General features: G+C 40.1%; 1 protein-coding gene across 2 annotated transcripts in view; it reads right to left on the reverse strand.

Moving 5' to 3' along the window:
* Window positions 1-12,297, reverse strand: part of add3a (adducin 3 (gamma) a) — a 98,340-nt gene extending 86,043 nt beyond the window's left edge. The window contains exon 1 of one of the 2 annotated variants that reach the window (XM_041035570.1): window positions 12,199-12,297. The gene's annotated coding sequence lies outside the window, so the exon portion shown is untranslated. Of the gene's footprint in view, window positions 1-4,580; window positions 4,613-12,198 lie in introns of those variants that run through there. The other variant, XM_041035572.1, reaches the window with a different exon arrangement.
* Between the last annotated feature and the right edge of the window lie 3,634 nt (window positions 12,298-15,931).

Genomic DNA, 15,931 nt, shown 5'->3' on the forward strand with positions numbered 1-15,931 from the left:
GATTTAGGTTCTAGATCCTATTTCCCTAAACTTGACATCATCCCTAAAAGTTCACCCAAACATGACCCATATTTAAACCTAACAATCAGAACCACAATTGTAGCTATAGCACTAAACCTAGCCTCTAGCCTAGAAATAACGTAGAATTAAACCTGTCAACAAAAGGATCAAGTGTGGCCTCACTCATTTTATGTCCTCTTGAAGGAATACTTTTGGGAAATACAGTTATTTTTTTTATTGCAGAAATTCAGATGAGATGGCTGATATTGATTTCGTGTCTTTAACCAGCTTCATGTTTAACAGACAGACATTACAGTGATATCAGTCTTCCCATCTCACCTTCAGGAAAATGAATACATGTATTTCCCAAAACTTCCAACTATCACTTTAATGATAACCCTGACAGAGATTAGAGTCAATCTACACACACACGTGCACACACACACAACATAGGCCTGTGAAGTTCTGATGTAGTTGTGATTTCCCTATGCGGCTCGTCGTGAAATCCTTCGGTCCCTACAGTTCTCCCTATAATGTACATCTATTAATCTGGACCAGCTTGGACTCCCACTGCTGTTAGGCCACAGTTTTAGCTCTGCCAGTGAAAACAGCGCCAATATAACTCAGGCTTTTCATGGCAGGAGCTCTGCGTGTGTATGTATACATGTATGTTTAAATATAGACAGCTATCAATCAATCAAAAAAATCAATGAAAGACGTAACAAATTATAGTTACATGTGATTTAAAGTCTTACCACAAGTACTAAACCATGATGAGAATATATTGGACTTGAAAAACCTCTAACACACACACACTCATACACACATCCACCACCATTTCCCTCCGTTGTCACGTCCCAGACGCCATAAAAACAGATTTTTCCGGAACAGAACAACTTCGGAGTTAAGCTCAATATAATGACTTCATCTTCAGGACACAACACCGCACCCGCTTTACCCACAAGATGAATGACATCACTCGTCCGAGTTGTAAACAATTGTTCTTGAAACGCCACACTGTGTCACTGGCCCATAAAGGGCAGAGAAACATATAATGTGGGGATATCACATGACCTTGTGCTCCACGTTGTGTTTGTCTAACCTCCCACTCAAAGTGAATCAGTGACCGTCCTGGAAGGGCCGAACAAAAGATGGGTCCTATCCAGTGATTTCCTTTGCGGAGGGTGAAGGAAGTACGGCCTTCCCATACTTCCCATCCTGCGACGTGTGTCCGAGACATGTGACACGACAAAACACACACCTCTGACAGGGTATCTCTCCCTGACTCCGTCCAGATACATCCTCAGTGGAAACTTTGTGAGTGCATTTGTGTCTGTGTGTGTGCGTGTGTGTAGGCGTCCATCTATCAGTAGAGGCAACTGATAAGGCGGAAAGTTTATTTGTCATGAGAATCTGTTTGTTGGCTTGAAGCGAAAACTGACTTTGTGGTTCATGAAATATAGAAGCTGCCACTGTCAGGGGGTCACTGTGGGAGCCCCCTTTCAAAATAAAACTCTTTTAACGCTAACATTTTTTGTCTGTCTACATTTGTAAGAAATGTAGAGTTTTACAATGCGATAAACATGGGTTAAATGAATTATTCAAGTCAAAATTAACCATACACACTTACATCTACTTTTTCTTCCAGAATAACTTAATATAACTGACTAAAAACTATAAATTGAATTTAAGCGTATCATCACTTCACAGAAACACCTTGACTTTTATGTGTTTTAAAATTTTTAGCTGATTTCTTGTAGTGCTGTGAAGAATCAGTTGGCTGACTGGCAGAAAATTGTGGGATGTTATTTAAGAGAGATGAAAATGGCATTAATACGTAATCAATTTTTCTATCTGCACATCTACCAAACACTTCACCTCACAAAAAGCTGTTTTCACAGTACTTGAGTATTTTAGGGCAGATCTTTCCTTTATAGTCAGGGTCGTGTTGCCATCTGAAAGAACAGGATGTAATGCAACATCGCTTTTTAACTGAAATTGCAATCTGCTGTCTAACGATCACCTTGTTTTGTTTCTGCTTAGGCTCAGCAGGTTCTCCTTTTTCGTGACTGAGATTCTAATATGAGGACAGAGCCAGAGAGGATGAGTGACAGCCGGTGGGAGCAGAGACAGATGGAGAGGCCTGGTTGTGTACTTGTGCTGCAACGCAACACACAGATACATACATTTGTTTGCTATTTAAAGAATCTCATCAGTTTGGGTTTCAGTGAAGCAGATTAGAGTCATGGAATAATCTGAATGTTGTTTCAGATGTATTTTCATAATTCTGAAAATAGATTCTGGAGCGATGATAAAATCAAAGTATAATACTAGGGCTTAACAAAACTCTAAACCCTGTCAATATGCCAACAAACAAAAGCACCAACTGATTCTCTAACTGTAAGAGGAGAAACAATTACACTGTACATAAAAATTGGCAGTGAATTCAAACAAATGCAATGAGAACTCACTTGGTTGCACATCTGAAGGTTTGCACTCCAAGCACACAAACACTTACATTTACTGTATGTACCATGCACAAAACACAGCGCATACACACCCAGACTTACACACTGCTCTGTGATGCCCAGAGGGCTGTTGAACAGAATGACAAGCATCGGCCCTCCAGCAGGGGAGAAGCCCAGCAACGTCAACAACAGCACAGTTTGAAGACACACTATTCCTATATGTAGTGAGACCTGTCTTGCAGAAAAACTGACCTGAATACAAGTATGAGGTGAGGTCACGGCTCCACATACCACCTCAAAGCACAGAGGACGTTGTAAATGGCTCTGAGGTTAAACACAGTGTATGGTCTTACATAATTCACAATAAGAATCTGATTCATCATGAATGTGGTGTAGTATTATATACCCATGAGAACTGTAAGCGAGAAGAGACGTTATGATGATTCATGGCAGCCCTGAAGTGGCAAGAGTCCTTTAAAGTCTATGTTAATTTAGTGATTTAATGGCTCCATTTCGTTAATGGTCTAAATGGTATGCTCAGGAGCCTGAGCCGAACATTCGATTAGGAAACCTGCAACTACTCGCCAGTCTGCAGGTAGAGAAGGTTTACGAGCTACATGATCTCGTCCTTGTAATTTTTATTACATCAAGTCACGCCAGGATCCCTTAGCTGATGGGCCCGGACTCAGAAAACTGGTACAGTCAAATAATCAATCAATACCACTGTAATCAGATTTATATATTCTGCTTGGGAGCATTCCAGCCACAGTGCACACATGGAGCAAATTTAAGATTACCACGGGGAAAAGCAGAGTTTTACTTTTCCTCATTAAAGGTTTCAAAGTAATTTTCACCTTTGATCCACTGTGGTGTCTCTGTGTACTGACATGCCCTGGAGTTCACTTCACTTCGCTGCAGCAATGTTTGCCATAGGTCTTCATAAACAAGATTTTCAGCGGGTGTTAAGTTACTCTTTAAAAATGGCTGTGTACATTGTTGTAACTGACTTAACTTATTCTGAAATGCCATACCAGGATATTTTTTTTAATACATCCAGCAGAGCTGCGACAATTAGTTGAATAGGAAAAACAGGAAATGAATCTGCAACTGCTTTGATAGTCACTTAGTCACATAGATATTTTTAAGCAAAAATGCCAAACATTTGCTGGTTCAAGGTTCTCTAATGTGAGGATTTGAGGCTTTTCTTTATAATATATGATAATAAACCGAAAATCTGTGGGCTTTGGTCTGTTGGTCAAACAAAATCAGAGTCCTGAAGATGTTACCTTGGGCCGTAAGAAATTATAATGAGCATCTTCGTGACTTTTTATAAACAAAACTATTAATTGATTAATAAAGAAAAAAAATATATACATTAATCAAGAGTGAAAATAGTCATTAGTTGCAGCCCTAGGAACCAATGAAAAACAGACTGACTGATGGTTCACTCTTGGATGCATCGTGTCCTCTGTGGTATTTTTGGACATGTATGCAAGGGCGTGCGGTCACATTAGCAAATGTTACTCAATAAACACACACAAGGGCAAGACGACTATTTGCGATTCAGCAGGAGAAAGAAATAAACTAACTGTGGATTAGCACGATGGTGGTCCTTTGGATCTAATGTCACCACCCACATAGCTCACACTCACCATTCAGCTGTGTACTGTACCTTTAAATACACCCTATCACTATGCCCAGTTCTCAACAACGTGCTAAAAACACACTCACACACACATGTAACACACAACTGATTGACAAGTGATCTCTGGGAAGAACAAGTGCAAAAACACCACAGTCAAAACAACAATAACTACTCTGATGGTCTCTCATGTAAACGTCAGTACTGTTTTGTAAGATGACATTCGAAAGCATGTCACATCTTGTCACGCCCTACCGCACCACACATCCAAATAAAGCTCACTAAATCAATTAACGACCATGACTAAGGACCACGACTAAGGACAACAAATAACTGCCAAAGCATAACAACACTCGGCAGCGCTGACACTGCATTTTAGCTCAGTGGCATCAAGGATGAGAATCGTCATTTAGTACACAGTCTGACCCAGTTAGAGACGAGACAACAGAGGAGCACGGCACAGTACATACCCACACTAACACCAGGATTCAGCAGCCAGCTAAGCTCAGTGCTGCCAACTGTGATTTGTCACTGGGTGTGTGATGTGACAATACCTCGGTGAGTGTGTCTGTGTGTGTGTGTGTGTCCACAAACAGGAACCGAGGCATGGGTGTGCCCGCTAAAACAGTGGCAGATGATGTGGTAAATGGAGATGTTTGGTCAGAGAGGCAATACGGCGTGTTTCCTGGACACAGGAGGCCAACAGAAGTTCATATATGCACAAAGACCCATTTTCAATTACTGGATTCAACCGTAATTTCCATTGGACTGTGTTCATAAAACCAAATGTGACTAAACGTTTACTAAAGCAGAGCTGAAACGATTAGTCGATCAAATGATATTTTGATTACTGATTAATCATTTAAGTCATTTTTCAATTCCAGGTTCCAGGTTTTCATTTGTGGTAATTTACCGCTTTTCTTAGTCTTACATTGTATTAAATTGAACATACTTGTGTTTTGAACTGTTTGTCAAATAAAATAAAACAAGACATTTAATGGTGTCACCTTGTGCTCCTGGATATTATGGTAGTCATTTTTCACTACATGTTTTATAGACCTAACACACCAATAAATCATCTGCAGATTAATCAATAATGAAAACATAATCAGTTGTTGCAGTCCTATATAAATATACTTGATGTTTGGCCATTTAGCCTCTCCAGTCCATCCACAACACTCTCTATCAGAGAGACGGACAATAAACCATATCTATTGAATTAATAACAGTATAAATCTTAATTTTTCATATTGCAATTAATCACAGCTCAATAACCGCTGCAGCAATCAATAATATCGACCAGGAAGTCCAACCAATCAATCAGCCAACAGCTACACGTCTTTAACTGGAAATGCATTCACTGATGTATAACTCAATAGTAACTGTGATATTTACTGTTACTTAAGTTAAATCTGATGTAGATTTGGAGCCATGTCATTCAGCCCTTCCCCGCTTCACATTCTCACACCACAAATACCTCATTCATATAGGAACTAATAAAAGCATCCACATTGAAATACAGTGGTTAAAAGTAAACCAATGCCGTTTTGAAAAATGCTGAAATCGCCCAGCTGTTGGTCAACCAACTGAGAAAGTAATTAGTGCAACAAGTGCTACCTCATTTTATTTCCATCACCCAGAATTCTTTTCACTAGCCCAGTACTAACTTCAACATGTATTGTCTAAGACTGGTAAGAATTCAAACTCCGGTGTGTGTCCCTTTAGAAAATACACAACGCAAACCAGCATGTAATCACACAGAAGGTCAGGTACAGAGTGATATATCTTTCTATACAATGATGACAAAACGCAGTGTGCACTCAGTGAAAGTCACTCAGAGTGAACAAAGCACACCATCTGAGCTGAATGTCACTGCACACACTCTGTGTGTGTGTGTGTGTGTGTGTGTGTGTGTTGGTTTTATGTGTGTGCGTGGATAAAAGAGTTATGTTGTTCAGTAGGACTTTAATAGCAGGGTAATAAAACAGCAGAGCAACATGGCTCAATAGAGAGAAGAGAAGGGAAGAGAAGGCAGTATCATTTAGATATGGTGCGTGCACACACACACACACACACACACACACACACACAAGCCGAGCTTTCCATCACACTCAGAAATAGTGACAGTGCATCCTTTCCAGATCCCCAAACAGCAAGGGGATCAACGCCCATAATGAAGGCATCCATAGAAGCTACTCACGTGGCTTGAAACACACACACACACACACACACACACACACACACACACACACACACACACACACACACACACACACAGCCTCAGCTATAAATGAACCTCACATGAACACAGTGTGAGGAATGGATTCACATTGGCTAATGAACACAAACTCCAATAGCTCACTGTACAGGCTTGTATTTTACTTTTGCCAGTAAATATGCAAAATGACAGTCTGTTAATTGAGAAGATTAGGTGACCTGGAAGATTTCTAATCTAATCTCCATATTAATGCAGACCCTCGGGGCACCCCCACCCCCCCCACTCCCACACACGCACACACAAACACTTTCATCCATAAACAGAGGCTGCACACTCACTCTCATGACTGGCAAGCAGCCCAAGCAAAACAGCACACCAAGTCAGTGCCATTCTGTGGTCACAATGGCAGCATTTCATCAGTCATCAACAGTTAAATTGATAATTAAGCCTGATGAATTGAATAAGGATTCAAGATTTCAAGCACAGCTTATATAATCATAACCGATGTTAAAAGACCGGATCATTGGTATTTCCACATGACAGAATTGTTGATTTTCAACTCACATCCGCACAAGTGCATAAACTCAGTGACTGAGTAATGACAGTGTGCTTTCAGATAAGCTACAACATATTCAGTCTCATCATTCATGAACGCTCCAGATGATTAAAAGTCTAATCGTCTGGTGGAGCCGAAATTCCCATGTCAGCCCCAAACTTTCACAATCTCCAATGTCTGACCCTCAGAGAGACACTTTAATAAGGTGACGACCACAGGGATCAAAAGAGCCGCTGTCTGCCTCAAAAGCTCATTTGGCCCAAAACTTGGCACTTCTCCGTCTCCCATGGTCAGAGGCTGACCTCGTTGCCATGGTTACTCCACTCTAATATCTATGCAAAACGCCTTCTAGCTGCATGGGAAGACCCACTGCTGGCCGAGGCTGACACTCTGCCAGGGACAGACCCCTCACACACAAACAGATAAAGGCCTGTGTAAACACAAACATATTATGAACCCAGTGCAAAACAGACACACGTGTGCAAATCAAGACACATGTACATACAAGGTTATTGCATATGGATGCACATATGGTCGTACACACCTTCCCAAGCTGGGTAGAAGTCAGCTGTTCTCCACGTCGGGCCGGATGCTTTCAGTAATACATCCACCCTCAAGTGTATAATAAGGTTATTCTAACCCCACCCCGCTGGGACGTCGGGTTCTGGCAACCAAACAATTCTGGAATCTAAACACTCAGCCCACACATGTATCACATCAAACAGCAGTCTGACTGTGGATGCACAATAGCATGAAACAAGAGACCATTCAGCTTCGTCAGACTCCTTCAGTCAGAGGAATCAGAGCATTAAAAAAATAAAACATCACAGTCATAGATCAGCAGTGCAGCCCAATGACACCTTATCAAATCGGCCTACATCAGTTCCCGACCAGAACTAGACAAGCAAGCACACAACAGGTAAACCAGCAACCATTTCAAAATAAATTCAATTTGCTGCTTTGCGATGAGTTGAACATTGATCTGCCTTGTTAACCAAGAACAAGGCATTTTGACGTAAAATGGCTAAAATAAAATAAGTTATGTTTTTTTTTTTCATCTGGTTTTACTAGGTGTAACTGACACGTTCATACAAGCGCAAATGCTCAGGCATGGATTACAATCCTGTCCCACTCAGCAGGCCTCGGACCTGTCTCTCCAAAACGCAGAGCTACACGCTGAAACAAGCCAAATGAATGACCGATGAAGTCAAAACCCAGAGAGAGACAAGAAAATCCAACATAATAAAATGAGGCCTGGTTGCGCTCAAACACACACGTCCTCTAACAAAAGGAAAAACATTGGAATCCAAGACTCAATCAATTTGCAGTGTGCAGGCAGAGTGGAGCCACATGTTTTTGATAAGTCCTCGAGCAGAGCGGGGTGAGGTAATGATGAAGTCATCTCTGTCCTCTGGACAGGTTCAAATTCAACTGGGCTGTGTGCATTTTAAATGGCTTCAGGCTCAACAACACACACATGCATTTCCAGTTTTTTTGGTGTGCTACGCAGTAAAAACTTAAAAAAGAAAACTGTTAAAAAAGAAAACCTCTCACTTAACTTTTGGTGTCGAGACCAAATATGTGAAGGAGCTACAACAGTAGAAGACAAGACCTCGTCTTCTACACACCAACTCAAGCAGCTCCTCTTTCATAAAAAAAAAAACCTTCCTCAAATATTTTTTACCTTAATACCTCTCCCCTTGTTCTTCAGCTCCCTAAAACATTCCCAGGCAATCAAGTCTTACTACGGACACGCATCATTAACAGTCCATGCAGACTGCGCCCACTCAACTGGTCCCTGTCACTCTGTTATTAGTGTCACTTAATCTATGGGACTGTCAGTCCATTCCCCCACTATTGAGGACACTATACTTCCTGCGTCTTAATGTTTACTGAGCTTAATTGCGCCTTGGGTTATTATAAAACCATTCATTAGGGGAGAGAAAATAAACACGGGAGTACTGCTCAGACAGACGTCTGCAGATGTGTTGAAACAAAAGATTCCCCACTGCTCAGCCCTCTCTAAATGTTATTCTGTGAGTAATGTAAAGGTCAACACCATAAGCTTATTAAAAATATAATATGGCCGTGGAGAAGACTAAATTCAGATTGGCTGGTGTATTACTGGGAGACAGCCACATGGTGCTGATGTACACATTGCTGTTTTGAATAAATACAAATAACACCATAGAGTATTTTAACCACTAGTGTCACAAACACATTCTTCAGCAAGCTAGTGGTTGACATCTGGAGACTCTGGCACGCCCCCTCATCAAAAGTGGTTGTGTGAAGCAGATTTGTAGATGCTCAGGGTGTTGTAAGCCCATGTGTTCCAGGCAACTAAACTGCATGACATTTATTGTCGGCAGTGATTGAGAGAGTGGCTTTAAATGAACACAAGTGTGATAGACAATGGGGATTTGCAGAGGAAACTAGTGTCACTGATGGAGAAAACTGAGATTATAAATTAGAGTTTGGGCCTTTAAACCCACTCAAATGGCTAATCTGCACAAGCTGCTTAGAGGAATCTCATGAGCCGTAATGTACATTTTGAAGCTGCATAAAGATGGCGTTAACATCAACCACTGAGAAAAATGCTATGGTTAGATTACAGACACTGATGAGGTCGGTTTTCACAGACGTCAATAAAGCCGTGATGACATGAGATGTGCGGTTAAAGAATAATTAATCTACCTAATCTAATTCAAATTGGATAAAGTGTTCTCCTGAGGTAGATTTCATTTTAAGCTTGAGAAGCAGGTAATATTTCTTCTCTTCACTCTGTAAGACTGGCTACAAGATCCAGAAATGTCTCCATCCTGCCTCCCAAGGGCCCTGAGCACCTGCAATATTCATGAAGGACTTATGAAACACTTGGAGCAAAACAACAAAGAAAATAGGTTTACATCAAAGGGGATGTGTGGAGGTGGAGGAAAAGTAAATGTGGAGTATGTCTGCATTCTTCTATCTATTGCTTCATTAGCTAAGGGTTAAATATATCACATTTTAGAAAGTCCATGAAAAATCGTGAATTTGGGCCCTGAGAATGAGGGGCGATAACGTTTTGGATTTCAGGTCCATATGGTGAACATTCACAGCTTTTCAAAGAGCTCAGCGAAACAAAATAAGAGAATGAAAAAAAAAAACAAAACAGGAATGAACTAGAATTACCGCCTCGCAGCTGTATGCCTCCGCCAACCAGCGAAGTTTCAATTTACATACATGTCTGTCCAGATAAATATACGTAGTGAAGACCTTGAAGGAATTTAATAAAAGGAACTCTGTTTTTTGGTGAAGCAGGCGGCGAAAGTGGTCACCTAACGTGAGTGTCACCAATTTAGTATCTGAGCAATTTCGAATCTTCTCTTCTGTTCCTGACTGATAGTGTTTAATAATGGCCAGAAAAGAGTTCTTGCAAAAACATTATGATGTCACGGTGAAGTTGACCTTTGACCTGCTGGATAAAAAAAAATGTCATGACTTCATCATTTAGTCCTATTAAACTTTTGTGTTAAATTTGATCATAATTAGTCAATAAATTCTTGAGTTGTGACCAAAAAATGTGTTTTGGATGGTCACAGTGACCTTTGACCTTCTAACACCAAAATCGAATCAGTTCATCCTTGAGCACAAGTGAACGTTTGTACCAAATCTGGAGAAATTCCCTCAAGGCTCACATCATTCCTAATTATCAGATTCATGAGAATAGGGATGGAAAGACAGTTGGACAAACCAAAACCATAATACCTTCACCCACAGCTGTCACCGATGTGGAGGCATAAAAGTAAGTGTGTCAGAGTATAGGCCTTTTGGAGACAATTATCATATTTTTCCAGGCCCTTTCTAAGTTCAGAGGACCAGCCTTTGGTGTGGAAATGGATATTTTAAGAGAGTCATTACTGGTTCAGAAATATCCAAGAGCCAGAGGTGCCGAGGAGGTACTCATAGGTAACGTGATTTGAGGGGGAATGAGAAGGGGGAGAGAGGGATTGGGGGTGGGGGGGTCTGTCAGCCAGACTTCTGATCTGCAGAACCTGAACAGAAAAATGAAAAAAAAAAAAAAAAAAAAAAGGCGGGAAACTGAGAGGAAGCGAGAAGAGTAACCCAGCTGTTGGTGAACAGTTAATATTTTCCTCAGGACAGAGCAGTTCACACACCCTACTGCATGTAAACCTGTACTGAGTAAGATTCGCTGTAACTATGAATAAACCAGCTAACAAAACACTTTTATTACAACATATTCACCAGGTCTATGGCTCAACTTGATCCCTGGGGAAATACACACAAATAAGGAATAAATAAGAAATAAATCGTAAATAAAGATTTTTTTTTTTTTATGTTATGGCAGAGACACTGGAATTACAGTGTGTGTGTGGCAGGGTGCTGTTGGTGTGGACCTGTCACTGACAGATACAGAATCTGACACAGGGACAATGAGAATGAAATGACTAAAAGCAACAACACACAACAGTTTCTACTATTATTGTCTCACTTTTAAAGTCAAAATTGTTGGTACAAGTGATGCCACACCCACAGAAAATGTACACATAGGGCCTTTATAGAGGCGTCTTATTTTCAGCCCTATTCCTTCACATCTCAAAGAAAATACATGTGAGAAACCACCTCCTTAACCTGGACACCACAAAATAATGAAAGAACACAAAACAGGAAAGAACACAACACTTTTGTATACTCAGCTAAACAATACATGTCTGTGATCAGCTGCAGGACCTGCTGTGCTATAACCGACACCGACCTTTGACCTCCCTTAATAAAAAGAGAACTGCAAAACCTTGGCATTATTAACAGAAATTTGTTTCACATCCAACACACATACACACACACACACAAATATATACACACGAAAGATTTAAAACTAAATGAATGAATATGCAGCTGTAGTCCACACTTATGAGATGAGTACTCAGATGAGCCTAAATGATCAAATAGAGGAGCAGCAGCATTTTTGTGTCGTGTTGTTGTGTGACTGATAAAGTAAATGTTGCTGTTGTTTGGATGTCCTACATAACTCGTACATTGTGCACAGGACTGCACATGTTCACAGGCTGCTGGACAAAATGTTGTTAATGATTACTGAAATAACTCGAAATGCCACCCAGCTTTTCTGGTCACAGTGGCAGCATATGTATCATAAACTTATTTTACCGCACGATTTTCGTTAAAACAAGAGCGATTACAGCTTTTAACAAGCTTGAGGGGCGATGGTGAACAACAATCCCGAAGCAATACGGATACGACAAAAACCTTTTGTACAATCCACGGCCCAGATATATGAAGAAAATCATCCAGATACCTGCTGTGAGGAGCTCCCAGGTTAGGCGCTGACAGTCGACCTGCACACACGCAAGTGTGCCCGGGCCCAATTTCTGACTCTGATTCACTGTTTGAATTCAATGGTTCCGTTCAAGCACGGCGTGTCCGAGCACTTTCACCGATGTTCAGTCAGTGCGATGGTGTTCCCTCGCTCCCTGCGGGCCGGGCCCGCAGCGCACATGATGTGTAGATCTACTACGCCGGCTGAAGCGGAAACGCCGGCTCACAATATGGCAGGAAGTGATGTGCCGATCACTGGAAGCGTGAGTGCACTTTTTCTCAAATCCCTTGCTTCAAAGTGAGCACACGTGATTCAGGCTGGCTGTTGTTGTTGTTTATTATTTATGTTTGTCCTAATTTCGGACAGAAGGAGTATATATGATCCTCATGAGCTCTGGTTCACCAGACCTAATCCGGAATATGTTATACAATATATGAGTTAAAAATCTAACCAGTAGTGTGACCATATAGAGTAAAGTATGTTGTGGACACCTTGAATTGGCTACACTTGACATTCTGCATATTATTGACATTATGCACATTCACAGGACACTCCATGATAATACATCAAAAGTAGGACTTGTAAGAATATCTGTCATACACGTCCAAACAGGCCATGATTTAATGTGCTGGTGTACTTATTCTTACTATATCTCATAAGCAATAGGTCGCTTTTGTGTATTATCTCATGTTAAGTTTAATAATTTATATATGTGCAAAAAGAATCAGCTGAGGTTCAGCCAAATGTAGCATGTACAGAAATGTCAAATACAACATATATGCTGCACTGCCTCCATCTAGTGGCCTAGAAGGTGCTGGTGTAAAAATGAACCATGAGAATGCAGATTCAGGGCCATCAGGCATAAATCCCACTGATGTTTACATAAGAGATTTTTTTTCTTTGTTGAATTATGCCATCGTGGTAATAGTTCCTGTGTTTAGAGTGGATTTGTGCAAAGATGTGTGTATGAGGTCCAACGAAGACAAACTGTGGGCTTTGAAGCTTTAAAAGGCTGTTTGAAGGTTAAGACCTTGTTTTAGGGATCAGGTTAGAATTCGGTTTATGTTATAGTTAAGGTGAGGGTTAGTGTTAGGCATTTAGTTCAGAGTTAGGGGCTATGGAATGCATTAGCTCAGTGTCCTCACAAAGATAGAAGAACAGGTATTTTTGTGTGTGTCTGACATTAGCAAAGCAGGTAAAACTCTTAAACAGTTTTAGAGCATCACATTGAAATGCAAATGAATGTTTCTATGTCCTAGTGTATCATAAGGACACCAGATATAAATATTTACAACTTTTTGTGATCAGATCAGCCTTTATGATCTGATGACAGCTTTGTACTTTATGGACTAAAACATGAAAAAAAAAAACATGTTACTTGTTAAATATTCAGAGTGTTGGTATGCATCACTGAAATTGCTTGTTAAAGCCCTTTGTTGCCAGACCTTATTGGTGAAATGAAATAATTTCCTGGGGAAAAACCACTGGAAACCATCCAATGCCGCACATGAATCTTACTATAAGTATGACACAATGAGGTCAGAATCTCTGAGAACCTGTTCTGCAGGAACATGAGTTCATGTCTCTGTCAGCTGATAGACACACGATCTCATCTCAGCATGTTAAACATTAGACTCCTATCACTGTATTTTCTTACACTGGCTGAGAAAAACACAGACACACACACACAACACTTTTCTGTAGCTCATCTCAATCAAGGAAGATGAAAATGCTATTTTTTGTTTGTCTTTCTTTCTTCCTTTTTTTATGGCTTACAATTGATCCTGGGTGCTACCGTACAATTTCTTGCTGACTCATACTTGAGTATGAGTGAGTCAAGTATGAGTGCTGACTCATACTTGAGTCAGCCGCAGATGTAAAAACAAAAATGAAACGGTGCACCAGATAAATGGGACATGTGAGAGAGGATGGTATGTTAAATTGACTTTTAAATAAATGCCCAATTGTTTCATTTAATTCCTTTCTGGGCCTTGTGTTGTTTTAAGTGACACACAGCTCCACACCCAACTGGTATTCAAAACAACTACATGCCAAAAATAAAAAAAAACTTTGATTTGACAATGTCTGGCTTGATACAATCCTGGCAAAAGTAAGACATGTCTGTTGTGTTCACAATGCACTGTATTCACTTCATCTGACAAATGTTCTGGGAAATGTGATTAACAACTGACAAGGAATTTCACGAGAGAGCTCAGTGTTGATGCTCGCTGTAGAAAGAAAATTGCTTGATCAGGTCTTGTGATAACATGAATAAAGTCAGCCAGGCCTGAAATAAGGGGTTTGCTGATCTTCTTCCTCGTGACTCTGCAGAAAACACAGTCAGGTCCCAAGCTCATGACGTATGGAAGCTATCTACACGTGAAGGCACCAGTTCAGTGTGTATGTCGGTGTTCGTACGAGAGCTTGCATTCCTGATTCTACCTCAACAGATTTAAAGAAAATCTGGTGCAAATAAAAGAATAACAATAAATACCGTGTGCATGCAATTTGTCTAACGCGTTGTCCAGTGGTTAAGTGCTACGTTTCAGTACAGTTTTGAGCTACTTGTACTTTACTTGAGCGTCTCCTTTTTATGCTACTTCATGCTTTCACTGCACGGCATGTGTCTGACTGAAGTGCTAGTTAGTTTTCAGATTGAGAAGCATGATTAGCTCGTGAAATACAAGTATCTGTTAAAGGAAAAAAAAACAGTGATGTCAAATTGTTTTTGTCTGTGGCTTATAACTAAAAAAAAAGCAGCCTACTTGGGGCCAGTCACGTTTCTTTGAGTTGTTAGGAGTTCCAGTGAAAAGATTTTCCCTTCTTCTGAATGGTATCATTTTAGTAACCAAAACGGACCAATGGAAAAAAAGAAAAACTATCAAAGGATCCAAAGAAATGAAAATGAAAATGATTTGTGTAGCAGGGCATATTTGCCTTGCGACCTTTGAGTGTGGAATAAAACTAAACTGTATGAAAGTAGTCAAGACCAGCTCCACCACATCCAACAGTAAAATGCTACTTACACACTGATGTATCAGTATTAACAATCTAATAATGTAACATGTCGGTTACAGAGGTCAGTTTTCTGCAGAACCAGAATTTTTTTAAGAAAATATTTCCGCACTTTAAAACAAGCATAATTTTGAGTAAGTGCAGAGCAATAATTTTTTTTAAATTTTGTTTTATTTCTCTGACCCTTATCGTTGACATGTTTCTTCACTCTCAGTATGATATTTAAAGACTCATTTCTATCATGTTGTCACCTGTAACAACACCATGTTTTACAGAGGCAGCAGTGTGCTTCACAGAACAGGATCCTCATTTTTTCCCCTCATGCACATAAAACTCTTTCAGCTTGTGTGACCAGCAAGATACTGTAAAAACGAGTTTGATCTCATAACTCAACAGCATTATATAACCTATCTTTTTTTTTTTGTCATATTACAGGGTTGTCGCCAGCAAACATTTTTTTGTGTAATTCAGTTAGACGTTTGACAGAAAACACCACAGTTCAAAAATGTTTTCAGTGTTAAATGATACCCACATGTAAGTTATAAAACTATGGTTCCGCAAGATGATAACACAGACTCTGACTTGAATGTTAATTGTCCTCTTACAGCACAATGTTTTTAAAATTCTTCTATACTTAAAAGGCACATGAATATAGTTACTGGTGTCATTAAAATGATAAAGAAAATCTTCAAAGATT

The sequence above is a fragment of the Toxotes jaculatrix genome, chromosome 4, assembly GCF_017976425.1.
Source record: "Toxotes jaculatrix isolate fToxJac2 chromosome 4, fToxJac2.pri, whole genome shotgun sequence".
Taxonomy (NCBI): Eukaryota; Metazoa; Chordata; class Actinopteri; family Toxotidae; genus Toxotes; species Toxotes jaculatrix.